Source organism: Rattus rattus, chromosome X (genome assembly GCF_011064425.1).
Source record: "Rattus rattus isolate New Zealand chromosome X, Rrattus_CSIRO_v1, whole genome shotgun sequence".
In the NCBI taxonomy this organism is placed as follows: Eukaryota; Metazoa; Chordata; class Mammalia; order Rodentia; family Muridae; genus Rattus; species Rattus rattus.
This window is the reverse complement of record NC_046172.1, coordinates 60,651,400-60,661,659: the sequence shown is the minus strand read 5'-3', so window position 1 is coordinate 60,661,659 and position 10,260 is coordinate 60,651,400. Positions and strand designations below refer to the sequence as shown.

Here is a 10,260-nt window from a genome sequence, read left to right as displayed (position 1 = left end):
GCTAATATTCAATATATACAAGGAACTTAGTAAGTTAAGACTCCAGAGAGCCAAATAACCCTATTAAAATGGGGTACAGAACTAAACACAGAATTCTCAGCTGAGGAATATCAAATGGCTGAGAAGCACCTAAAGAAATGTTCAACATCCTTAGTCATCAGGGAAATGCAAATCAAAACAACCCTGAGATTCCACCTCACACCAATCAGAATGGATAAGATAAAAAAAAACACAAAAACAAAAAAAAACAAAAACACCTCAGGTGACAGCAGAGGCTGGTGAGGATGTAGAGAAAGAGGAACACTCCTCCATTGTTAGTGGGATTGCAGACTGGTACAACCATTCTGGAAATCAGTCTGGAGGTTCCTCAGAAAATTGGACATTGAACTACCTGAGGACCCAGCTATACCTCTCTTGGGCATATACCCAAAAGATGCCCCAAGATATAACAAAGACACGTGCTCCACTATGTTCATAGCAGTCTTATTTATAATAGCCAGAAGCTGGAAAGAATCCAGATGCCCTTCAACAGAGGAATGGATACAGAGAATGTGGTACATCTACACAATGGAGTACTACTCAGCTATCAAAAACAATGACTTCATGAAATTCATAGGCAAATGGAATGAACTAAAAAATATGCTCCTGAATGAGGTAACCCAATCACAGGAAAACACACATGGTATGCACTCTTTGATAAGTGGATATTAGTCCAAAAGCTCTAGTTACTCAAGATGCAATCCACAGACCACATGAAGCTCAAGAATGATGACCAAAATGTGGATGCTCCCACTCCTTCTTAAAAGGGGGAACAAAAATATCCATAGGAGGGGATATGGATGCAAAGTTTAGAGCAGAGACTGAAGAAACAGCCATTCAGCACCTGCTCCACATTTGGCTCATATATATACAGCCACCAAAACTAGATAAGATTGATGAAGCTAAAAAATGCGTGCTGACAGGAACCAGATATAGATCTCTCCTGAGAGACAACCAGAGCATGTCAAATACAGAAGCGAACGCTAGGAGCAAACCACTGAACTGAGAATGGGACCCCTGTTGGAGGAATTAGAGAAAGGATTGAAAGAACTGAAGGGGCTTCCAACCCCATTAGAACAACAATGCCAACCAACCAGAGCTCCCAGGGACCAAACCACTACAGAAAGACTATACATGGACTGAGCCAGGGCTCCAACTGCACATGTAGCAGCGAATAGCCTTGTTGGGGGCACCAGTGGAAGGGGAAGCCCTTGGTCCTGCTAAGGTTGGATCCCCAGTACAGGGAATGTTGGGGGGAAAAGAGGGTGATGGGGGGGGGGTAAAATGTTGTGTTTTTAAAAGACCAGATATAGTTTATAGATCATGGTATGATGCGGTGGGAGGAGACACCAGCCGGCCTATGCTAAGCCCCAGGAGGGAAGAAGGGAGAGGGAGGGAGGGAGACAGAGACAGGGAGACAGGGAGACAGGAGACAGGGACAGAGACAGACAGAGAGACAGAGAAGCTGGCTTGGGGGGGTCCAGCCTTGGCAGGACCAAGGGCTTCTCCTTCCATTGGTGCCCAACTAGGCCATCCTCTGTTTCATATGCAGCTGGAGCCATGGATCTGTCCATGTGTAGTCTTTGGGTAGTGGTTTAGTCCTTAGGAGCTCTGGTTGGTTGGCACTGTTGTTCTTATGGGGTTACAAACCCTTTCTTTAACTCCTCCAATGGGAACCCTGTTCTCAGTTCAATGGTTTGCTGCTAGCATTCGCCTCTGTATTTGTCATGGTCTAGCAGAGTCTCTCAGGAGACAGCAATATCAGGCTCCTGTCTGCATGCACTTCTTGGCTTCATCAATATCGCTCTAGGTTTAGTGGGCTGTATATGTGTGTGTGTGTGGGGGGGCTGGATCCCCAGGTGGGGTAGTCTCCGTATGACCTTTCCTTTGGTCTCTGTTCCATACTTTGTCTCTGTATTTCCTTCTGTGAATATTTTTGTTCACCCTTCTAAGAAGGATTGATGCATCCACATTTTGGTTTTCCTTCTTCTTGAGTTTCATGTGGTCTGTGTATTGTACTTTGGGTAATCTGAGCTTTTGGGCTAATATCCACTTATCAGTGAGTGCATACCATGTGTGGTTTTCTGTGATTGGGTTACCTCACTCAGAATGATATTTTCTAGTTCCATCCATTTGCCTATGAATTTCATGAAGTCATTGTTTTTGATAGCTGAGTAATATTCCATTGTGTAGATGTACCACATTTTCTGAATCCATTCCTCTGTTAAGGGAGATCTGGGCTCTTTCCAGCTTCTGGAGATTATAAATAAGACTACTATGAACATAGTAGAGCATGTGTCCTTGTTATATGTTGAAGCATGTTTTGGGTATATGCTCAGGAGTGGTATAGCTGGTTCCTCAGCCAGCATTCCGTAAAGATGAAGCCATGTTTAGCTCGAGTGCCATGATGATGAAGCCCAAAGGCGAGAGGCCAGACAAGTTTTTGTCTGGCATCTCTCAGGCACTGCTCGAACTGGAGATGAACTCAGATCTGAAGGCACAGCTGTGGAAACTCAACATCACCAAGGCAAAGGAAATCGAAGTCGGTGTTTGTTGGAAAGCTATCATAATTTTTGTACCAGTTCCTCAGCTGAAATGTTTCCAGAAAATTCGAGTCCAGTTAGTTCCTGAATTGGAGAAAAAGTTCAGTGGGAAGCATGTAGACTTCATTTCTCAGAGGAGGATTCTGCCCAAGCCAACCTGGAAAAGACAAACAAAAAATAAGTAAAAGTGCCCCACAAGCTGCACCCTGACAGCAGTATAGGATGCTATTCTTGAGGACTTGGTCTTCCCAAGTGAAATTGTGGATAAGAGGATCCGTGTGAAACTGGATGGGAGCTGGCTTATAAAAGGTCATTTAGACAAAGCACAGCAGAACTATGCAGAGCACAAGGTCGAAATATTTTCTGGTGCGTACAAGAGGCTCACAAGCAAGGATGTTAATTTTGAATTCCCAGAGTTTCAGTTGTAAAGAAAATGACTGAATAAAGTGTCATTCATAGTAAAAAAAAAAGTAATAGATATGTTTAACTTGAATTAAACAATATACAGTGCATATCTGTATTGAACAACCAGTTTCCCATAGATTTATATTTTTTATTTTTATATATAAATTAAGAATAAAATTAATTTAAAAGAATTAGAAATGGAACAATACAGTTGAACGCATACAGTCAGCAGAAGAAATCAACACAGCAAGAATTTGCTTCATGAGGAAAATTAATTTAAAAAAATGTTTCTAGCTAGACTAATTAAGAAAAAAGAAATCACAAATTACTAATATTAGAAATGAAAAAGAACATTAATACAGATCCATTCAAGATTAAGAGGATAAAAATGAGATGCCCTTACTAACTCTAGGCTTATGAATTCATACCTAGATCTAGTTGGCCAATTCTAAGAAAGATACAATTAGCAAAAACTCATATAGCACATAGAAGAAGAAACAACCCATATAGTGTTTCACCTATTAAAGAAATGAAATAAATAATTGACAATCTTCAAAGCAAAAGTAACCAAGACAAACTGAGTTCACCGTTGAACAATGTCAAAATATTAGTGAAACAATTCAATCAATTCTCTCATAGAAATAGAGGGATTATTTTCTATCTCAGTCCTTGAAGGCAGTATTATTGTAATGGCAAAGTCAAAGACATCACAGAAAAGCAAAACTACATACCAACATCTCCCATGAATTTATATGTAAAATTAAAGCATTAACAATTAAAACACAGCAGCATACAAAAAGAAATGTATACCACAATCAACTGGGACTTAGGGATTTAAGGGTGGTTAAATTTTTCTTAATGAAGGAACATTCCTCCATTGTTGGTGGGATTGCAGACTGGTACAACCATTCTGGAAATCAGTCTGGAGGTTCCTCAGAAAATTGGACATTGAACTACCTGAGGACCCAGCTATACCTCTCTTGGGCATATACCCAAAGATGCCCCAACATATAACAAAGACACGTGCTCCACTATGTTCATAGCAGCCTTATTTATAATAGCCAGAAGCTGGAAAGAACCCAGATGCCCATCAACAGAGGAATGGATACAGAAAATGTGGTACATCTACACAATGGAATATTACTCAGCTATCAAAAACAATGACTTTATGAAATTCATAGGCAAATGAATGGAACTGGAAAATATAGTCCTGAGTGAGGTAACCCAATCACAGAAAAACACACATGGTATGCACTCATTGATAAGTGGCTATTAGCCCAAATGCTCGAATTACCCTAGATGCACAGAACACATGAAACTCAAGAAGGATGACCAAAATGCGAATGCTTCACTCCTTCTTTCAAAGGGGAACAAGAATACCCTTGGCAGGGAATAGGGAGGCAAAGTTTAGAACAGAGGCGAAGGAACACCCATTCAGAGCCTGCCCCACATGTGGCCCATACATATACAGCCACCCAATTAGATAAGATGGATGAAGCAAAGAAGTGCAGGCTGACAGGAACCAGATGTAGATCTCTCCTGAGAGATACAGCCAGAATACAGCAAATAAATAGGCGAATGCCAGCAGCAAATCACTGAACTGAGAACGGGACCCCCGTTGAAGGAATCAGAGAAAGGACTAGAAGAGCTTGAAGGGGCTCGAGACCCCATATGAACAACAATGCCAAGCAACCAGAGCTTCCAGGACTAAGCCACTACCTAAAGACTGTACATGGACTGACCCTGGGCTCCAACCTCATAGGTAGCAATGAACAGCCCAGTAAGAGCACCAGTGGAAGGGGAAGCCCTTGGTCCTGCTAAGACTGAACCCCAATGAACGTGATTGTTGGGTGGAGGGTGGTAATGGGGGGAGGATGGGGAGGGGAAGCCCATATAGAAGGGGAGGGCGAGGGGTTAGGGGGATGTTGGCCAGGAAACCAGGAAGGAGAATAACAATCGAAATGTAAATAAGAAATACATAAGTTAATAAAGATAAAAAAGTACGCATACAAAGATAAAAAAAGGGGTTGGGGATTTAGCTCAGTGGTAGAGCGCTTGCCTAGCAAGCACAAGGCCCTAGGTTCGGTCCTCAGCTCCGAAAAAAAATAAAAATAAAAAAGATAAAAAATTTCTCTTAATGAATCTAAAATTTATGTAGAAATGAAAAGGGCTCAAGATAGAGATTATAATAGTAATGAAAGAAAAATTGGTAATGAAAAAATTTTCCCACAGGGAAAATTTTCAAATAGAGGAAAAAAAATCCTATATATGGCATTACTAGAAAACCTATCAAGTAACAATACAGAGCAGTATATCCAAGCTCTTTCCAACAAGTAAAGGTAAAAACATTTCCCAAATCATTATAAACAAGAACTAATAAGATCTCATAATTTTATATAGCATTAGCATTTATTTTGAACATGAATTGGACTTTCTCATATGAGGAGTGAGACAGAATCCGATTCTCTACATGCTTTCAGGCCTCCCTGTGATCAATCTGATACCTGCTTTCTATTACTGTTTTTTGACTCTTACCTTGGGTATATAATAATACAATGTAATTGATTTGTTCTCCTGATCACAACACAGCACAGATATACTGTAGTTATTACCTTGGAGTCACTTAAAAATTGTTCTCTAAATTCTCTAACTCTATGAATCGAAATTCTCATAGGGGATTAGGATGTCTTTTAACTGGTAGAGTACTTGCCTGGTATGCAGAAAGCCCTAGGTGTGATCACCATCGATGCATTAAAACTGTCCTAGCACTTGGATGGTGGAGTAAGGAGGTTTAGAAGACCAAGTTCATCTTTGGCTAATTAGAGAGTCATTAAGACAGTCACATTAAAATAAATACCGAGAGGCCATTGCCATACTATATGCTTGGCAAGATGTTGAAGAGTTCTAAGATATTTAAAAATATAAATTCTCCCAAGGAAACTAAATGTATAGACAAATATAAATCTATATTGTTTGACTTCAGTTTGTGCATCCAGTTTAGGTTCTTTTATATTTAAGATAAAAAGCTTAAAATGATTAATCTATACTATAAAGTGTGTTATATGCAGTGGATAATTTGAGTCAGAATAATATACAGGGTGAGGAAATGTGAAGGATTAGGGTTAGTATGAGATTGTGAAAGAACCTGGCTCGAGTCTCAGGATGGCGCGCCCCAGGAAACACCGATCCCGGATGAGCCCCCAAATGAAAGATCCCCGAAGAGAGAGACCCTTATTTAAGTCTCAGGAAGTCGCGGACCCCAGACACAGAGAGACCATTTTGGATGTAATAAGCAAAGGTGAGGTTTATTACGGAGATCTATTATGGAGATCTCCGGCATACATATCCCAAGAGGAGACAGAGGTGTCGGAAAAAACTTAAAAGTCAGGGGGGTTTATATAGGGAAAGCTAGGGGTTTGGCGTTACACACAATTGGCTAATTTTTGGCGCGGCTATAAGTGATTGGCTCATTCAAACAGACAACACAGCAGAAGAGTACGTGCTGACTGGGGTGTACAGGATTTTAGAAGCTAGGGGCATATCAGGGTTTGAAAGACATCTGGTTAAGGTGTGACTCTGAGTAAGCTCGGGGAGGTGCCCTTCTGTATCTTTATGGCCTGTCAGTCTTGGCTGTAGGGCAGGCCCCGCCCTGCCTGGACAGTGTTTAGAAACTTACTCTTTTAATTTTATATTTTTAAACCTTAAATCTGTATAATTTTCCTTTTATTTGAATTGTTACAAATTTTAAAGTAATTGTTTCAATTTCAAGGCATTTTGTGAAATTACTAATGGAAAGCACAAAGACTATTTCCATGGAAAGTAAAAAGGAAGAAATGAGTGTTGGAGACATGACTAAGTTGATAGAGCATTTGCCTGATACATAAAATTCTGTAAATTCAATCTCTAGTACTGTTTTTAAAAATGTGTGGAAGATCCCAAGATCGAAGAATAGAGAGCAACCGGACTTTCTTACATCCTCACAAATTTCTCCTAAAATCCCTGGTACTTGACTGCAGATAAAGGTGAGAGACTAGAAAAGGAAGAGAAGGTAAGAGTAAACAGTAGACAGGAAGAAAACAGACTAAGAACCAAAATATTAAACATTAGCTTTACAAAAAGAAACAAAGTCCAACTTAGAACAGTGAATGGAGTAGAAGGAAGAACCCATTTGGTGATACAAATAGAAGAAAGGAAAACTGTAGGATGATGTCATTATGTAGCAAGTCAGGTCCAGGATAAGGCGAAGTCTATCATTGGATGAGAAGGAAGGATTGGCGGGGGAGGGGGGAGTCTAGGAAGGCGAGAGGAGGAGGAGAAGCTGGGAGAATCAAGATGGAGTGGACACGTGATCCTCCTGCCTCTGCCTCCTTCAGCAAATCCTACTGGCGTGCGAAGCCACTACCTAAAGACTGTACATGGACTGACCTTGGCCTCCAACCTCATAGATAGCTATGAATAGCCTAGTAAGAGCACCAGTGGAAGGGGAAGCCCTTGGTCCTGCCAAGACTGAACCCCCAGTGAACGTGATTGTTTGGGGGAAGGGTGGTAATGGGGGGAGGATGGGGAGGGGAACACCCATAAAGAAGGGAAGGGGAGGGGTTGGGGGATGCTGGTCCGAAACCGTGGAAAGGGAATAACACTTAAATGTAAATAAGAAATACTCAAGTTAATAAAAAAAAGATGGAGGGACAGAGTAGGATTGACCAGGTGGACTAGGGTCAATTTTACCTTGTCAGGTGGGTGGTTTATATCTTTATTAATTGGCAGCGAGTTTATTCTGTGGATGTATTGTGCATTGAGAATTTAACATATAAATCTGATTGATAAATTACAAGTTTCTATAACTTTGATTTTACTGGGCTACAGAGGATGTGAGCGAAGTTCCTGGCAGGCAGAGAGACAGCCTGGAGAGGGTGGCTATAGAATGCCTGGGGCTTAGCTCTAGAATGGCCTGCGGAACACGATGTGTGTGTGTGTGTGTGGGGGGGGGCATGGTAACAACCAGCCAAGGGGACAGTGTGAGAAAGTGGCTGGCAGAGAGACAGCCAGAGCATGCAGCTCCCATGCATGGAGTGGGAACACGCAGGTACCAGTAGCCACCCATCCATTTTCGATTTTTATCACAACATAGAACAGTGACAACAAGCATGCTGTATAAGAACAGAACTTTGTATGGGAGATCTGTGTGGGACCTGCAAACCAGATGCTTGGACATGACCTGTGAACTGTCCCCATGGTCATAGGCTGGGGCAAAGGAAGGAACTGTTCCCAAGAAAGATTTCCTCACTAAATCATCCTGCCAAAAAGAGCAGAAAATGTAACAGGATTGTATCTCCAAATCCAAGCCCCTACCCCCACCCCACTGACTTTACCAACTAGGCAAGTAAAAACACTGGCAACTTCCAAGTCTGAGAAGTGGAGTAGGCAAACCTGACATGGACTTGTGAATACCAGCAGGCAAGACTTGAATTATTGGCAGAGAAACAGTCAGGATTCTAGTGAAATGAAAGCATCCACCTTCAAATTTAAATACTAGTGCAGGCAGCTCTCCCCACTTCTGTCTGAGAACATTAGACACTGGATAACATGCGTGGAAACTGAACATCCAGTGAACCATAGAAAAGGCTGTGGGGGCATTTTCTCTACTTAATGATTTACGTGGGATGGCCTAGCCCATTGCTGGTAGTGCCATTCCTATGCAGGGGTATATAAGAAAGCAGGTTGAGAAAAGTATGGGAAGCAAGCTAGTAAACAGAATCCCTTCTCCATCACCTTTGGATCAATTCCTGCTTCCAAATTGCATCCTTGAAGTCCCGTCCCATCTTCCTGGATGAGGGACTGCAAGATGTAAGATTAAATAACCTCTTTCTTCTCCAAGTTGCCTTTGGTCATGATGTCTTATCACAGTAATAAAAGCTGACTAAAGTAGAAATTGGTAACAGGATTGAGGCATTGTTGTGACAGACCTGACCATGTGTTTGGGAAAATCATGGAAGGACTTTGAAACTTCGGCCTGGAGAAGTCATTGAGCAATCAAAGCTTAACCGTTGTAGGAACTGAATTTAGAACATAATGCTGAGCGTCATACAGGCAATGGAGGCCTGACTTCAGAAGTCTAAAGAAAATTTGAGAGCTCCTTAAAGAGTATCTTGGCCATTTCATTATATACACACTGACTCATACATGTAAAAATAATTTTTTTCTTTCCATTCTTTCTTTTCTCCAATATTTGGTATTCACTCTGCATCCTGATAACAGCCCCATCCCTCTTCTTCTTCCAGTCCTACTCTTACAAGTCCCTCTCCAATTCCCCCTCCCATTTACTCAGAGAAGAAAGACCCTTCCTTGGGTATCACCGCACCCTGGGACATCTAGTCCCAGCAGGACTAGGCACATCCTCTCCCACTGAGGCCCAACCAGGCAGTGCAAGTAGGGTAAGGGGATCAAATGGCAGAGAACAGAGACCAAGATAGCCCCTGCTCCACTTGTTAGGTCTGCCACATGAAGACCAAGCTGCACGTTTGCTGCAAATATATAGGGAACATGAAAATAAAATTTTAAAATTAGAGTTTTTCAAAAAAATCAAGAGTTAGTTCTTCAAAGCAGATGATAATAATAATAGATAATATAAGACTATGAATAATTTTATACAAACTCTTAGATACCTAAAGACACCTAGAACCACACCTTTACTAAATATGAATCATGAAGAAAGAACATAGTAGACCATGCTCATAATTACTATGGAGAATACATTAGCAATTCAAACCCTCCTATAAAGAGGGGACAGAACTGCTGGTTAGCTCCAAGCATTTAGATATAATTAACTTGAATCTTTCTCAAATGCTGAAAACAATGAAAAAAGAAAATATTTTCAAACTCATTCTATGAAGCAAGACTTATAAAACCAGACAAAAAACACCTATGAATTGCTTTTGTTCCAAAGGATATTTCAAAATACCATGGCCACATGGATGGCTCTGCTTAAATTAATGGGTCAAGATAAAATTCAAAACAACAACAATAACAAAAATCCATTAGAAAACAATATCCAGCAATATATTAAAAGGATTATATACCATAACCAAAAGGAATAATCAGTGTATAAAAGTAGATTATACAAAAAAGACATCAGATGACATTCACAACTAAAAAAACCATTCAGGTTGTAAAAAAATATGTTTCAAAATTTGTGGCACATGGCTAACCCCAAAAGTACACACTCATTTCAAAATTATATATTCTCTGTTTCTGAAACTTCAGATCCAACCAA

At 40.7% G+C, this 10,260-nt stretch overlaps 1 pseudogene; it reads left to right on the top strand.

The window, feature by feature from the left end:
- Positions 1-2,425: 2,425 nt before the first annotated feature.
- On the top strand, positions 2,426-3,052 carry LOC116889175 (annotated as a pseudogene).
- Positions 3,053-10,260: the final 7,208 nt, after the last annotated feature.